Raw genomic sequence first — 17,649 nt, forward strand, 5'->3', positions numbered from 1 at the left:
TCCCTTATATAAAATTCTGTTGACTAGTTTATGGTGTGCTTTATGGTGATAACAGGCTGGGCAAGACTGACAAGACCTCTTCAGTCCCAATAATAGTCTTCTGATGCATTCCCAGACACTCCTATGCTAAATGGCAGATACAGCATAATTTCTCTGGTATGTTCTGGTTTACTTTTTGGTCACCTTCCAGTTGGCTGTATCTAGTTCTTCACAAGTGGGAGGCTACCAGCAGACATTTCACTGGATTTGCAGATGACCTTTACTGTACCAGAGAATAAGCAACTGAAACTCAGGGCTCTCATGGATTGTCAAGCCCTTCATCTTGTTACCAAGATTTGTTTTACTGTTCAGTTTTGGTGGATAAACATGATAGAAGGGATTTTAAATACTTACAATCACTATAAAACTAATAATCAAATACTACATTAGGCATAATTAATTCTCATGCTGAAATTTGTACAAAAATATTTTATTAATGTCTATCTTTTTTACAGCATACTATTAATATTTAATAACACTTATTTTAAAATGTATGTCTTTATGACCAAATACATTTTTGTTTTTCATACAGGAAGGCTAGTGGTTGACACATTGTAACTATAAAAAAGCAAGCCTCCAACATATTGTAAGATAAGAATCTAATTATTTCTTAGTGCAACAGCAGGCAGGATGTAATTCGTTGCACAAGTGGTTTTTTTTTTACTGTTTATTCAAGTAGCAGTTATACCACAAGTAAGGGTTTGACATTTTGATTATATGATATCTGCAACATTTGAAAACACTTTAAAATATCTTGAAATAGTTATTTTTCCTTTTCCGGGAAAGTTAAAAGATATGTTGATAAACACATTTCTGTAATGCAGCCTTTAAAACCCCCTCTCTTGCTGAAATGAAAGAATACTAGCCCACCTGTTGTAAGTCAGAGGGTAACTGATGTTATATGCTATCTGAAGTTGGAAAAAATGAAATGAAATGAGGATCTGCTCAAAACATTTTTAAAACCTGGCAGGATCTAATCAATAACATTTTAGAATAGGCCTTTATATTAGGGGAAAGGATTCTTTTCCCTCTTTTGTACTGTTAAAAGTTTTACTCCAGCTGTTGTCCTTCCTCTCTTTCTCTTGGTTGGGGGCTGATTTGAAATTAGTTTTGTCAGGTTTGACTTATTTGTATGGAATGTTACTTGATAAGATAAAAAAAATAGTGCACTAGTATTTGATTTCCTAAACTGCAAATCCACTGCATCATTTTTGTTCACTTTTTTTTTAAACCGTGTTTTATCGTAACAGTTAGGAGGCACGTTTCTGGCCAAAATAATAGGTTTTGGAAAAAATACTTAGATGTGGAAGAATTCTCTAGCTAAAGACAAGCCACACTGCAGGACTTCCAGATTCAGTCTTTCAGACATGGACACGTGAAAAATAACAAGCAATTAGATGTCAAAATTATTAGTTTGTTTGTTTGTTTTTCTCTTTTGCCATAGGGGTATTAATTTCTAGAAATAATTTTACAATAATTTCACCTATTTTAAAGGTCATAAAACCAACCAAACGTTTAAGCAGTTATTAGCAATTCTTTGTGTGATGAGAAGTAAAAAAGGTGTGCAGTTATTTCCAAATCAGCCCAAATATTGCATGGACTGGGTGAATCTTCCCTGTCACCTTGTAATGCAGGAAACAGGTTCTGAAAACAGAAGGATAGACAGACTTGCAATCTGCACTCCATTAAAAATCTCTCCAACATTAGGTTATGCTCAGCATATCTGCAAGTGTAAATGACTTTTCAAACATGATTGATAGTATTACAATTAAAAATAGTAGTTTTGCATTTGTTGCTTCTTCACTTGTCTACAATATATTAGAAATAGAACGAACTACAAAAATAATTTTTTGAAAAATGTTTAATTATTCCTTAATGATAACAGATAATTTTCCTTGATCTGGCCCCTGCATATGGAGATGATGGGAAACTACAGTTAAAGTGAAAAAGGGGGACCACCGAACAGCAGAGCAACCTGCTCCTAAATACATATTCACATCTAACGCACACATGTGATTTACCAGACACTAAAACAACAGTCAAACAATCACTCTGAATGTCTTGCATATGAATTTAGGACAAAAAAACAAACCACAAATCATAAATATCTGACAGGTTTAATACCTTATTGTGAACATACCAGTTCAAACCAAACTCTTAAGCAAACACTATTATGGCCTGAAAATACAATTCTCCTCACTTATTAAATAAATTACAAGATATACATTTACTTATTTGGCTGACACCTTTGTCCAAGATGACTTACAACATTTATGATACAATTGGTTACTTTTCTTTTTGGTCAAGTGACTTGCTCATGGTCACAGTGTCAGTAGCAGGATTGGAACCTACAGCCTTAACTACTACAGTATGTGCCTCATTAACACAAACAGCTACACAAGACTTTACAAATAGACGGCAAGTTCAGCAAGAAGAAAACCTATAAGCACAGACAGACAACAGACAGGTTTAAGAAGATAAAAAGTTCTTCCTCACTGCGTTTACAAATGCCATTATACCACAAAGTACATTTGATGCATAGTACTTAACTAGTAAAAGACATTATATGTTCCACAAGAACTGCAGGACATCACTGTTTGCAACACTTACATAATATCAACAGCTCATCTTTTTCATGCGTGGGAGCATCTGTTGATAATACCCCAGGACATGGGGCCTACATGTACAGAATTCATAAGCAAGATTATCATGTTATTAGTGGAATACATCCTTATAAAGACCAACCTACAGCCTACACCAGTCTTTACATCATAGATGCTAATAAACTACTTACTCAAATGCAGTACTTTCAAGGCTTGTAAATAAACACATCTCTCCTTATTTGCTTCAAAAACTCCTCAGTCTCATTGACGTTAACATTCCTTACATTCAAGTGTTTAAAATATGATGGAAGTTCAAGAAGACAAAAAACTAAAACTACAGACAAATAAGAGACAGGTTCAAGAAGTGAATCCATACTTCCAAACCGATTTTACAAAACACCCATGATGTTAAACTGTTCCAAAATTACATGTTATTGCTGTGATGTTCACTACAAACAGAAGACAATCACCACCGCAAACTGATTTAGAAGATAAACCCTCAACACCCCAGTTTTAAGCCCCCATGTTGATCCAATTGTTTGCCATTCCCATTTTTATCTAACAATCAAATTGTTATTCAACATATATTTAATTGATAATGTGGGTGCACAGAAGGAAGGACAGGCATCCTGGCAAGAAAAATGGAAGGGTTCATACCTAGTTAGGATGAGGCAGATGGCAGCATGCTTTGGGACTAAACCTGATTAAGACACCAGCAGGGTTGCACGGGGAATGGAGTCCAGAAGTGCAACCCTGTCAGGGTCTTTGAGGACCACCAGAGGGCAGTGCAAGGGGAGGACTGCCTTGGTTTCTGCAATACCTGGGTAATGCACCAGATAACTGGCACAAGAGATGAGAAGCAATTCCTGAGCCGAGCTTAAAATAAAGTCAGTTGTCTCAATAAAGTCAGAGTCAGGAGGCAGTGGGCAGTGGGCTAAACATTAGGATGAGGAAGGAGAATTGTGCTTGACATAATTTTGTTGCTTTCTTAAGCAAGAGGTAAACAAGGCTGTCTGAAATTTGTTAGAATAGTCACCAAAATTGCTGTTTGAATATATAACTTTATTTAAGAATTTTAAGCCCTGGTTCTTTATTTGCTGATACCAATGCATTGCATAAAAACTAAAAATAAAGAACAAAAGAATAAAATGGTCTCTGAGTCACAATATCTTGGCTATAAGTGCCTAAAAAGAGGGGGAAAAAATAAGTTAATTAACAAGACACAACAATTGCCCATGCCACCATATCATATGTGAAAGAATAAAAAATATGTATTGAACATACCTGAAAAAAGAAAAAAATAGAATGAAACACTGAATTATATTAAATTCCATTATATTTTGTTACATTTTATGTTTCTTTCTTAAATCAAAAAGAGAACTATAATTTATAGAAAACCTGGTTATTTATTTTCCAGATGACTTGACAATGTCTGTCTGCGTCAAACATACCACCGAATTTCCTGTGAATATATAACAAAAGTCGAGAAGCACCCAGTCATCCTGTCTTTAATGTACTGTTTATCTTTAACTCTGTCTTAGTGGAGAATATTCGATATTTCTATAGATTTATAAAATAACAATATTTACAGTATATTATTTATGGTAAGGATTGAATTAACTCAGAGTCTGTCCTACTAGTTAGAATCCTGACAGTTAAAAGAACAATAAATGATGGAAAATATATCCAAGTCAGTTCTATTATGCATTCATTTGTACTCAACTCCTCTTAATCTGATACATAGTGAAAGCACCAATCTTTATAGCACTGAGGAAAAAGAGTGTCTTCTAATGTGCAAATCAATAGATAGTGGGCAGAAAACAAAGACTCTGGAGAAAACCCACACAGACATGGAGAGAACACATAACAGTGAACATTCTTCGCAGTACAACTGTGCCATTTAAGGCAACAAATCTATTTACTTTGCTAATGTACCCACTATTGTTATAATATTGTCTTAAATAAACATATTTTATGTTTATAAAATTTACAGTACAATATGAAAGCATAAGTACAATATACATGTACATATAGTGCAGATAGTGAAAATGGTTCATAAAGCGACTCAGGTTGTGCAATACTACAACTGAAGTGCAAGTTTACAGTGAGGTAATTGTAATTCTAAGTACAAACAATTCTCCCAGGATCACTTGATAGGTCCCTACAGGAAAAGTTCTGAAGCATTTGCCCAGTGGGAGCTGTTCAAATAGACTGTGTGCATGGCTGAGGCAGCATGTGCTATAAATGTTCTCCAGGGCTCCAGTCTTTTGGTTTTGGGAGCCTTTCAGATTTTGTTTTTTTTCTTCAGCTTAACTGGAGTTTTCTTTGCCATGTGACCTAATTATCGCAATCATCTGAGAATTACAATATGATATTGTATACTGTATAGGGAGGCTAGTTTTATACTAATTTTAGGTCAGTTATTGAAGTTTGTATGGATATTTTTAGTTATTCATTATTATTCTTATCTAATTTAAGTTGTTTCTCTTTTATTTTAACCATATCTTTAACACCTAGTAAAGCACTTTGAGCTACATTCTTTGAATGAAAATGTGATATAGAAATACAGTTACTTTTCTTGCCCTCAGATCGTTAGGCTACTCAGCACAGAAGCCACTGAGTAACACCATTAAAATGCTCTTATGTAAATCAGTGTTTTTTAAACTATGGGTTACTATGATAGGTCTCCACATGACCATGTACTAAAATGAGTTTGTCCAGGGATGAATTCTGTGATACCATCTATTTTGTGTACATTTGACTGCGGATGTGTGTGATCCAGAATGAATTCAGCTGACAATGTTGTTGACTCATAACAAAGAATTTTCATTTTAAATAATAATAACATATAAACATCTAAGAAAGGGGGAGACAGATAAGCTTGAGAGGTTATGGAACTGTGGTGTCAGATTGAAATATCAAAAATAACTGGTGAGGCACAAGGGTATAAAAATTATGGTGTTGTTGTAGGCGAAGCAGTAGTGTGGAATTTTTAAAATATAATGTCCTTGTTATTTCGATTCTAAATGAAGTTTCAGCAGGAACTGATGGGAGCCTCATTATGTGTTCACCATCATGGCATACATTCAATCCAAATTTGTAATAAAACAGCAAAACATTTTTGTATCAGGTTTAATGTGCCTTAGCAAGCATGAATTCCTCCTTGTAATACAATTCTAAAGTGGTTTGATAAATTTCAGTCTACTGATACTGTAACAGATGTGATTGTTGGACCATTAAGAGCTGAAAGAACAGTAGAAAATATCTTCTAGCTTTCAATATGATATGTCAATTTAAACGTGTCATACTAGTCTGTTTGCCCAATTCTTCATTAAGATTTTTCCTATTATCCTTGTAAAATTCAAATGAAGTATAAATTAGGAATACGTTAGCTATTCGACTCAACATTTTAACTCAGTTTGTTGAATTGTTAAATGAAAAGAGATATGCTGAATAATTTACAGTCTCATTCAGAAGAATGTACTGTTAATTGTTCATTTGAGAAGTCAAGCAAAATGACACCTTTTATTGGCTAACTAAAAAGATTACAATATGCAAGCTTTTGAGGCAACTCAGGCTCCTTCTTCAGGCAAGAGGTAATTGAAGAAGTGTACTGGTACAGATTTTTAAGAATAAGGGGGATGTGCAGAGCTGTAGTAACTACAAGAGGATAAAATGCATGAAATTATGGGAAAGAGTCGTGGAAGCTAGGTTAAGAAGGGAGGTGGGATTACATCAGTGATCAGCTCTGAGCCCTTTCTTATTTGCAATGGTGATGGACCAGTTGACAGACGAGATTAGACAGGAGTCCCCATGGACTATGATGTTTGCTGATGACACTGTGATCACTGTGTAGCGATAGTAGGGAGCAGGTTGAGGAGACCCTGAATAGGTGGAGATATGCTCTAGAGAGGAGAAGAATGAAGGTCAGTAAAAGACAGAATACATGTGTATAAATGAGAGGGAGGTTAGCGGCATGGTGAGGATGCAGGAAGTACAGTTGGTGAAGGTGGATGAGTTAAAATACTTGGGATCAACAGTACAGAGTAACAGGGATTGTGGAAAAGAGGTGAAAAAGAGAGTGCAAGCAGGGTGGAATTGGTGGAGAAGTGTTTCAGGAGTGATTTGTGACAGACGGGTATCAGCAAGAGTGAAAGGGAAGGTCTACAGGACAGTAGTGAGACCAGCTATGTTATATGGGTTGGAGACGGTGGCTCTGACAAAGCAGGAGACAGAGCTGGAGGTAGCAATGTTAAAGATGCTAGGGTTTGCATTGGGTGTGACAAGAATGGACAGGATTAGAAATGAGTACATTAGAGGGTCAGCTCAGGTTGGAAGGTTGGGAGACAAAGTCAGAGAGGCGAGATTGTGTTGGTTTGGACATGTGTAGAGGAGAGATGCTGGGTATATCAGGAGAAGGATGCTAAGGATAGAGCTGCCAGGAAAGAGGAAAAGAGGAAAGCCAAAGGGAAGGTTTATGGATGTGGTGAGAGAGGACATGCAGGTGGTGGGTGTTACAGAGCAAGATGCAGAAGACAGGACTATATGGAAGAAGATGATCTGCTGTAGCAACCCCTAACGGGAGCAGACGAAAAAAGAAGAACAAGACACAGATAACATGTTTTTGTCTCCCTTTTTTTTTTTTACAGCTTTTATGTACAGTATATGTGTGTTATTCTGCATATTATTTGTTATAAATAATTGTACTTGCTTGTTTTATTTTTAGTTTTAAATCCCTTGAAATTTTAAAAATAAGAGCTGTGGAAGTAAATTCTCAAGCAATATTCTCTCTTAGTTCAGTATTTTTTGGCAAGTGGTAGAAGCTAGTGATCAGAGGAACAAGCCACACCAAAAGAACTGTTAGATGTTTACCATGAAGGAAAAATTATCGGTATGTATCACTACACATTGAAGTATTGGAATTAAAATTATAATAAATAAGGCAATAACATGAGAAAAAAACTATATTATGTTGGTCTGCAATATTTTGGCTTAGTTGGACACAATACTGAGATACGGAGACCATAGCTCTTTTGTATTTGCTAATGTGTTTACACCAGCTAACCTAAAAATGTTCGGCCACCAAACTAATTGAAATTATGACCCACATAGCCTGAAGCTTTTTTTTGTTTCTTGGAATTTTATTCTTTGGCTTTCAGTATTTCTTACCTGCACCTTTCTTAAATTAACTTTCAATAAGAATTAGACATTTAAACAATTTTGTAAACAAAAATTTGAAGAGGTTTTTGTGATGTTGTTGAAAGGTTATTATGGATATACAATATTTATTTATTTTGAAAGATCTGCTTTTTCTATTTTCTTGAAGTTTGGTGCAACATTTACTACTGTGTGGTGTTTAAATGATACATAAGTAGTGGTGATTTCAGTTGTATAGACAGAATTATGGTAAAGGTTCTAAATGAAACAGGTAACCATTGATTATCTACCATGTTCCATAGACTGTACATTATTATCAGTCTAAATGGTACAGTGGTATATTTACCTTTCGTACTTGTTTCAAAACTCAAAATCTTTATTTTTTTAATAAAGACCAAATTAGCCTTTATAGAATCCTTAAGTAAAATCAACTGTGAGTTTAACATGGTAAAGGAACACACATCTCAATAATGATCTGACAGTGTTGTAAAATTCAATATGTTCCACGCCTGTGTGAAAAAAGTGTAAATGTGCAGTATAAATTGGTTAGATTACGCAGACTGGGTAGCCACACTCACCTCCATGAATATTACATCAGATAGAATGGAGGGCATTTGCATTCCATATTATCTGCTTAGAAGCATATATGTAATACATTTTTACAAAGACAGTGACTGTAATGTGATTACGAGAATTTAATCTGTTAATTGAATGTAGTCTTGTGATTTTTGAAATCTCTAAACTGTTTAATATAACCAGAATATTTTCTGCATCACCTATTTATCTTTTTACTGAGGATAAAAAAATCACAAAAACATGCATTTAATATTTTTACTATAAATAACATTTAAGTAAAACATGTTACTTCTAATTACAGATGTCTCAGATTCCAGATGCCAGTTGTAATGTTTCATTTTCTCAGAACATCTGCTGTCATCGTTTCCCATATATCATGTAGTGGTTATATAATAAGTTGATATTTGCAGCACCTGCATAAAGTATTTTCCAAAGATATAGTTTGCACTCCTGTTTTGATGTTTTTGTTAGGCTGAGGTATTTTTTGTAGCAATGTGCGGCTCTATTGCACAATAATATGTTCCAGAATCAGAAAGAGATGGCTTTATTGTCAGAGACCCAGATTTTGATGAAGTGTCCACAGTTGGCTTAAATTTATCTGCATCATCGCCGTACGTTCTTGAAGATGTAGCTTTGTTGATGTATTTTAAACCCCCGTTCCTATTCTGTTGGTACCATTGCATTGCATAAAAGCTATTGGTTGTGTACTTGCATTTTATTTGAAATGACTGTCCCTCTGGAACTTGCTGATCAGAAGGGCTCTGATTCACAGTGTCCTGACTATAAACACCTAAGAAAAAGATGCAAAAAGTTAACCATGAATAGAAAATTAAAAAAAAAGATCATTACATACTTATTAAATTAGAAGATTTGAATACCTAAATAAAGTAAATACAAAATCCAATACTGAATAATTTGAATCATGTTATATTTTGTAAATAAGTGGGATCTTGTGTAATGTGCTATATAGTATATTCAGTTATCCTTTCCTTTTCTTTCTTGAAAGATTACACTTTTATACTAAGCTCCATATTTCCTTCTCCGCCCTATACTGTGTCATGTGCTTTACAATAAAACCCACCATTAAAATAGCCCATATTGAGGAAATACCAAAAACATGTAAGTCAATAAGCATACTTTATTACACATTGAACTATGGGAGACTTGCACTATAAATACTTTTGAAATCCATCTTTTTCTTTGCCCAAATGAAAAATTAATTCAATAGAAAACCCAAATGATCCTATAACCAATGATCGAAAGGCAAAAAAGATTACAGAAGACTCTCCAGGTGCGGGCATATAAATTACTTTAGTAAATATGTTTGTCCTGAACAAGCTCAAAAAATAACATTTCAAAAGATTATACTGATTTTTTTGTGTTACATAATTTGATTATTTATGTGTAAATATTAGTTTATTTAGACTGTCCAATTGGTTATATGATGACCAACATTTAGAAGTCTTGCAGAACCAAGTTCAGCAAGAAGAAAACCTATAAGCACAGACAGACAACAGACAGGTTTAAGAAGATAAAAAGTTCTTCCTCACTGCGTTTACAAATGCCATTATACCACAAAGTACATTTGATGCATAGTACTTAACTAGTAAAAGACATTATATGTTCCACAAGAACTGCAGGACATCACTGTTTGCAACACTTACATAATATCAACAGCTCATCTTTTTCATGCGTGGGAGCATCTGTTGATAATACCCCAGGACATGGGGCCTACATGTACAGAATTCATAAGCAAGATTATCATGTTATTAGTGGAATACATCCTTATAAAGACCAACCTACAGCCTACACCAGTCTTTACATCATAGATGCTAATAAACTACTTACTCAAATGCAGTACTTTCAAGGCTTGTAAATAAACACATCTCTCCTTATTTGCTTCAAAAACTCCTCAGTCTCATTGACGTTAACATTCCTTACATTCAAGTGTTTAAAATATGATGGAAGTTCAAGAAGACAAAAAACTAAAACTACAGACAAATAAGAGACAGGTTCAAGAAGTGAATCCATACTTCCAAACCGATTTTACAAAACACCCATGATGTTAAACTGTTCCAAAATTACATGTTATTGCTGCCATGTTCACTACAAACAGAAGACAATCACCACCGCAAACTGATTTAGAAGATAAACCCTCAATACCCCAGTTTTAAGCCCCCATGTTGATCCAATTCTTTGCCATTCCCATTTTTATCTAACAATCAAATTGTTATTCAACATATATTTAATTGATAATGTGGGTGCACAGAAGGAAGGACAGGCATCCTGGCAGGAAAAATGGAAGGGTTCATACCTAGTTAGTATGAGGCAGATGGCAGCGTGCTTTGGGACTAAACCTGATTAAGACACCAGCAGGGTTGCATGGGGAATGGAGTCCAGAAGTGCAACCCTGTCAGGTTCTTTGAGGACCACCAGAGGGCAGTGCAAGGGGAGGACTACCTTGGTTTCTGCAATACCTGGGTAATGCACCAGATGACTGGCACAAGAGATCAGAAGCAATTCCTGAGCCGAGCTTAAAATAAAGTCAGCTATCTCAATAAAGTCAGAGTCAGGAGGCAGTGGGCAGTGGGCTAAACATTAGGATGAGGAAGGAGAATTGTGCTTGACATAATTTTGTTGCTTTCTTGTGAAAAACTTGTTGGGGCTCAATAAAAAAATACCTTTATTTGAGCATAAAGTGTGTTTGGGCTTTATTGTGTCTGAGGGTTGGGTCACAATAAATTTGTTTTTATACAGGTCTTCTACCAGAGAGACGGCCAGAAAATCCTACCAACTACGCCAATTGTAACCATCAGGGGGCTCCACCACTTCTCTTTTTAAGCCTATTCTCCTGGCCTATCCATTATGGCCTCCTGGCCGGGTATTAATATTTCTTTTATCCTGGTCAGGATGCCTGTCCTTTCTTCCGGGCACCCACTATACATATCAGAAAATGAGAACTACTTTTTTTATTTTAACAACAACCAAGAGAGAAAAAAAAGGAAACACCAAATGATTCACCATTGTAATATAAAATAACAATATACTTAATTTGTCTGTTCTGAATGAGGTAAAAAAAATTCAAAAGGAGAAAATGATTTCTTAACTTGCAAAACTGGATTGTTTACATATTAATATTGGTTCATCTAGAGAGCCAGATGGGTCTAATTATGTTCAGCATTTAGATGTCTTGGAGGCATTTACAGGACCCCTATTTTATGTATGTTACATAAGCCACAATCCAGGCTGACCCATGGTATAAGTGATGGGGGCCTCTATCTAGGGGGTACACAAACAGAGTACTGCTTTATAGTATAGATGAAATAAGAAAAGCCCACTCGCTTTGATGGTGAAATATTGAGAGAGCCAACCACCCCACTCCAGCCCTTAATGTGACGGACAGCTAAGGACGTTGTACCATTATAGTCAAATGTGACAACAGATAAAAGATCCTTGTCATATACACAGTGCTTTTTATTTCTTTTTTTTTTCTCAAAACACACCACAAAATGATTTCCCCTACTTTCTGTATATTAAAAGCAGCATATTCATAGTTGTAAAAGACTTCAGTTTTTGTTAAGTTGAACAACTTCTCGAGGCATTGTGCGGTTCTATGGCACAGTAATAGATACTAGAATGAGAGAGAGATGGCTTAATTGTCAGAGATCCAGATTTTAAAGAGGTAAACAAGGCTGTCCGAAATTTGTTAGAATAGTCACCAAAATTGCTGTTTGAATATATAACTTTATTTAAGAATTTTAAGCCCTGGTTCTTTATTTGCTGATACCAATGCATTGCATAAAAACTAAAAATAAAGAACAAAAGAATAAAATGGTCTCTGAGTCACAATATCTTGGCTATAACTGCCTAAAAAGAGGGGGAAAAAATAAGTTAATTAACAAGACACAACAATAGCCCATGCCACCATATCATATGTGAAAGAATAAAAAATATGTATTGAACATACCTGAAAAAAGAAAAAAATAGAATGAAACACTGAATTATATTAAATTCCATTATATTTTGTTACATTTTATGTTTCTTTCTTAAATCAAAAAGAGAACTATAATTTATAGAAAACCTGATTATTTATTTTCCAGATGACTTGACAATGTCTGTCTGCGTCAAACATACCACCGAATTTCCTGTGAATATATAACAAAAGTCGAGAAGCACCCAGTCATCCTGTCTTTAATGTACTGTTTATCTTTAACTCTGTCTTAGTGGAGAATATTCGATATTTCTATAGATTTATAAAATAACAATATTTACAGTATATTATTTATGGTAAGGATTGAATTAACTCAGAGTCTGTCCTACTAGTTAGAATCCTGACAGTTAAAAGAACAATAAATGATGGAAAATATATCCAAGTCAGTTCTATTATGCATTCATTTGTACTCAACTCCTCTTAATCTGATACATAGTGAAAGCACCAATCTTTATAGCACTGAGGAAAAAGAGTGTCTTCTAATGTGCAAATCAATAGATAGTGGGCAGAAAACAAAGACTCTGGAGAAAACCCACACAGACATGGAGAGAACACATAACAGTGAACATTCTTCACAGTACAACTGTGCCATTTAGGGCAACAAATCTATTTGCTAATGTACCCACTATTGTTATAATATTGTCTTAAATAAACATATTTTATCTTTATAAAATATACAGTACAATATGAAAGCATAAGTACAATATACATGTACATATAGTGCAGATAGTGAAAATGGTTCATAAAGCGACTCAGGTTGTGCAATACTACAACTGAAGTATAAGTTTACAGTGAGGTAATTGTAATTCTAAGTACAAACAATTCTCCCAGGATCACTTGATAGGTCCCTACAGGAAAAGTTCTGAAGCATTTGCCAAGTGGGAGCTGTTCAAATAGACTGTGTGCATGGCTGAGGCAGCATGTGCTATAAATGTTCTCCAGGGCTCCAGTCTTTTGGTTTTGGGAGCCTTTCAGATTTTGTTTTTTTTCTTCAGCTTAACTGGAGTTTTCTTTGCCATGTGACCTAATTATTGCAATCATCTGAGAATTACAATATGATATTGTATACTGTATAGGGAGGCTAGTTTTATACTAATTTTAGGTCAGTTATTGAAGTTTGTATGGATATTTTTAGTTATTCATTATTATTCTTACCTAATTTAAGTTGTTTCTCTTTTATTTTAACTATATCTTTAACACCTAGTAAAGCACTTTGAGCTACATTCTTTGAATGAAAATGTGATATAGAAATACAGTTACTTTTCTTGCCCTCAGATCGTTAGGCTACTCAGCACAGAAGCCACTGAGTAACACCATTAAAATGCTCTTATGTAAATCAGTGTTTTTTAAACTATGGGTTACTATGATAGGTCTCCACATGACCATGTACTAAAATGAGTTTGTCCAGGGATGAATTCTGTGATACCATCTATTTTGTGTACATTTGACTGCGGATGTGTGTGATCTAGAATGAATTCAGCTGACAATGTTGTTGACTCATAACAAAGAATTTTCATTTTAAATAATAATAACATATAAACATCTAAGAAAGGGGGAGACAGATAAGCTTGAGAGGTTATGGAACTGTGGTGTCAGATTGAAATATCAAAAATAACTGGTGAGGCACAAGGGTATAAAAATTATGGTGTTTTTTTAGGCGAAGCAGTAGTGTGGAATTTTTAAAATATAATGTCCTTGTTATTTCGATTCTAAATGAAGTTTCAGCAGCAACTGATGGGAGCCTCATTATGTGTTCACAATCATGGCATACATTCAATCCAAATTTGTAATAAAACAGCAAAACATTTTTGTATCAAGTTTAATGTGCCTTAGCAAGCATGAATTCCTCCTTGTAATACAATTTTAAAGTGGTTTGATAAATTTCAGTCTACTGATACTGTAACAGATGTGATTGTTGGACCATTAAGAGCTGAAAGAACAGTAGAAAATATCTTCTAGCTTTCAACATGATATGTCAATTTAAACGTGTCATACTAGTCTGTTTGCCCAATTCTTCATTAAGATTTTTCCTATTACCCTTGTAAAATTCAAATGAAGTATAAATTAGGAATACGTTAGCTATTCGACTCAACATTTTAACTCAGTTTGTTGAATTGTTAAATGAAAAGAGATATGCTGAATAATTTACAGTCTCATTCAGAAGAATGTACTGTTAATTGTTCATTTGAGAAGTCAAGCAAAATGACACCTTTTATTGGCTAACTAAAAAGATTACAATATGCAAGCTTTTGAGGCAACTCAGGCTCCTTCTTCAGGCAAGAGGTAATTGAAGAAGTGTACTGGTACAGATTTTTAAGAATAAGGGGGATGTGCAGAGCTGTAGTAACTACAAGAGGATAAAATGCATGAAATTATGGGAAAGAGTCGTGGAAGCTAGGTTAAGAAGGGAGGTGGGATTACATCAGTGATCAGCTCTGAGCCCTTTCTTATTTGCAATGGTGATGGACCAGTTGACAGACGAGATTAGACAGGAGTCCCCATGGACTATGATGTTTGCTGATGACACTGTGATCACTGTGTAGCGATAGTAGGGAGCAGGTTGAGGAGACCCTGGATAGGTGGAGATATGCTCTAGAGAGGAGCAGAATGAAGGTCAGTAAAAGACAGAATACATGTGTATAAATGAGAGGGAGGTTAGCGGCATGGTGATGATGCAGGGAGTACAGTTGGTGAAGGTGGATGAGTTAAAATACTTGGGATCAACAGTACAGAGTAACGGGGATTGTGTGATTTGTGACAGACGGGTATCAGCAAGAGTGAAAGGGAAGGTCTACAGGACAGTAGTGAGACCAGCTATGTTATATGGGTTGGAGACGGTGGCCCTGACAGAAAGCAGGAGACAGAGCTGGAGGTAGCAATGTTAAAGATGCTAGAGTTTGCATTGGGTGTGACAAGAATGGACAGGATTAGAAATGAGTACATTAGAGGGTCAGCTCAGGTTGGAAGGTTTGGAGACAAAGTCAGAGAGGCGAGATTGTGTTGGTTTGGACATGTGTAGAGGAGAGATGCTGGGTATATCAGGAGAAGGATGCTAAGGATAGAGCTGCCAGGAAAGAGGAAAAGAGGAAAGCCAAAGGGAAGGTTTATGGATGTGGTGAGAGAGGACATGCAGGTGGTGGGTGTTACAGAGCAAGATGCAGAAGACAGGACTATATGGAAGAAGATGATCTGCTGTAGCAACCCCTAACGGGAGCAGACGAAAAAAGAAGAACAAGACACAGATAACATGTTTTTGTCTCCCTTTTTTTTTTTTACAGCTTTTATGTACAGTATATGTGTGTTATTCTGCATATTATTTGTTATAAATAATTGTACTTGCTTGTTTTATTTTTAGTTTTAAATCCCTTGAAATTTTAAAAATAAGAGCTGTGGAAGTAAATTCTCAAGCAATATTCTCTCTTAGTACATTATTATCAGTCTAAATGGTACAGTGGTATATTTACCTTTCGTACTTGTTTCAAAACTCAAAATCTTTATTTTTTTAATAAAGACCAAATTAGCCTTTATAGAATCCTTAAGTAAAATCAACTGTGAGTTTAACATGGTAAAGGAACACACATCTCAATAATGATCTGACAGTGTTGTAAAATTCAATAAGTTCCACGCCTGTGTGAAAAAAGTGTAAATGTGCAGTATAAATTGGTTAGATTACGCAGACTGGGTAGCCACACTCACCTCCATGAATATTACATCAGATGGAATGGAGGGCATTTGCATTCCATATTACCTGCTTAGAAGCATATATGTAATACATTTTTACAAAGACAGTGACTGTAATGTGATTACGAGAATTTAATCTGTTAATTGAATGTAGTCTTGTGATTTTTGAAGTCTCTAAACTGTTTAATATAACCAGAATATTTTCTGCATCACCTTTTTATCTTTTTACTGAGGATAAAAAAATCACAAAAACATGCATTTAAAATTTTTACTATAAATAACATTTAAGTAAAACGTGTTACTTCTAATTACAGATGTCTCAGATTCCAGATGCCAGTTGTAATGTTTCATTTTCTCAGAACATCTGCTGTCATCGTTTCCCATATATCATGTAGTGGTTATATAATAAGTTGATATTTGCAACACCTGCATAAATCATTTTCCAAAGATATAGTTTGCACTCCTGTTTTGATGTTTTTGTTAGGCTGAGGTATTTTTTGTAGCAATGTGCGGCTCTATTGCACAATAATATGTTCCAGAATCAGAAAGAGATGGCTTTATTGTCAGAGACCCAGATTTTGATGAAGTGTCCACAGTTGGCTTAAATTTATCTGCATCATCACCGTACGTTCTTGAAGATGTAGCTTCGTTGATGTATTTTAAACCCCCGTTCCTATTCTGTTGGTACCATTGCATTGAATTAAAGCTATTGGTTGTGTACTTGCATCTTATTTGAAATGACTGTCCCTCTGGAACTTGCTGATCAGAAGGGCTCTGATTCACAGTGTCCTGACTATAAACACCTAAGAAAAAGATGCAAAAAGTTAACCATGAATAGAAAATTTAAAAAAAAGATAATTACATACTTATTGAATTAGAAAATTTAAATACCTAAATAAAGTAAATACAAAATCCAAAACTGATTAATTTGAATCATATTATATTTTGTAAATAAGTTGGATCTTGTGTAATGTGCTATATAGTATATTCAGTTCTCCTTTCCTTTTCTTTCTTGAAAGATTACACTTTTATACTAAGCTCCATATTTCCTTCTCCGCCCCATACTGTGTCATGTGCTTTACAATAAAACCCACCATTAAAATAGCCCATATAGAGGAAATACCAAAAAAAATGTAAGTCAATAAGCATACTTTGTTACACATTGAACTATGGGAGACTTGCACTATAAATACTTTCGAATTCTTTTTTTTTTCTTTGCCCAAATGAAAAATTAATTCAGAACCTTTATTTTAGGCATGTCACATAAACCACAATCTGGCTGGTCCATGGCATAAGTAATATTAGCTTCTGCCTAGAGGATGTATAAACAGAACACTGGAATAAAGCTGCAGGTGATGTTAAAAAAAGCACACTCACCTTGATGGTGAACCACCCCACCCCAGTGAAGGACAACTAAGGACAGTGTACCATTACAGTCAGAATTAACTACAGCCAGAAGATCCTAGCCATATACAAAGCCCTGTTTTTTTTTTTCATTTTTTTTTTTTTTTTCTTTTCTTTCTTTTTTCAAAACGCACCAAAAATGGCTTTCCATACTTTCTGTAGAGGGTATATTAAAAGCAGCATCTTCATAGCTTTAAA

The sequence above is a fragment of the Polypterus senegalus genome, chromosome 9, assembly GCF_016835505.1.
Source record: "Polypterus senegalus isolate Bchr_013 chromosome 9, ASM1683550v1, whole genome shotgun sequence".
NCBI lineage: Eukaryota > Metazoa > Chordata > Cladistia > Polypteriformes > Polypteridae > Polypterus > Polypterus senegalus.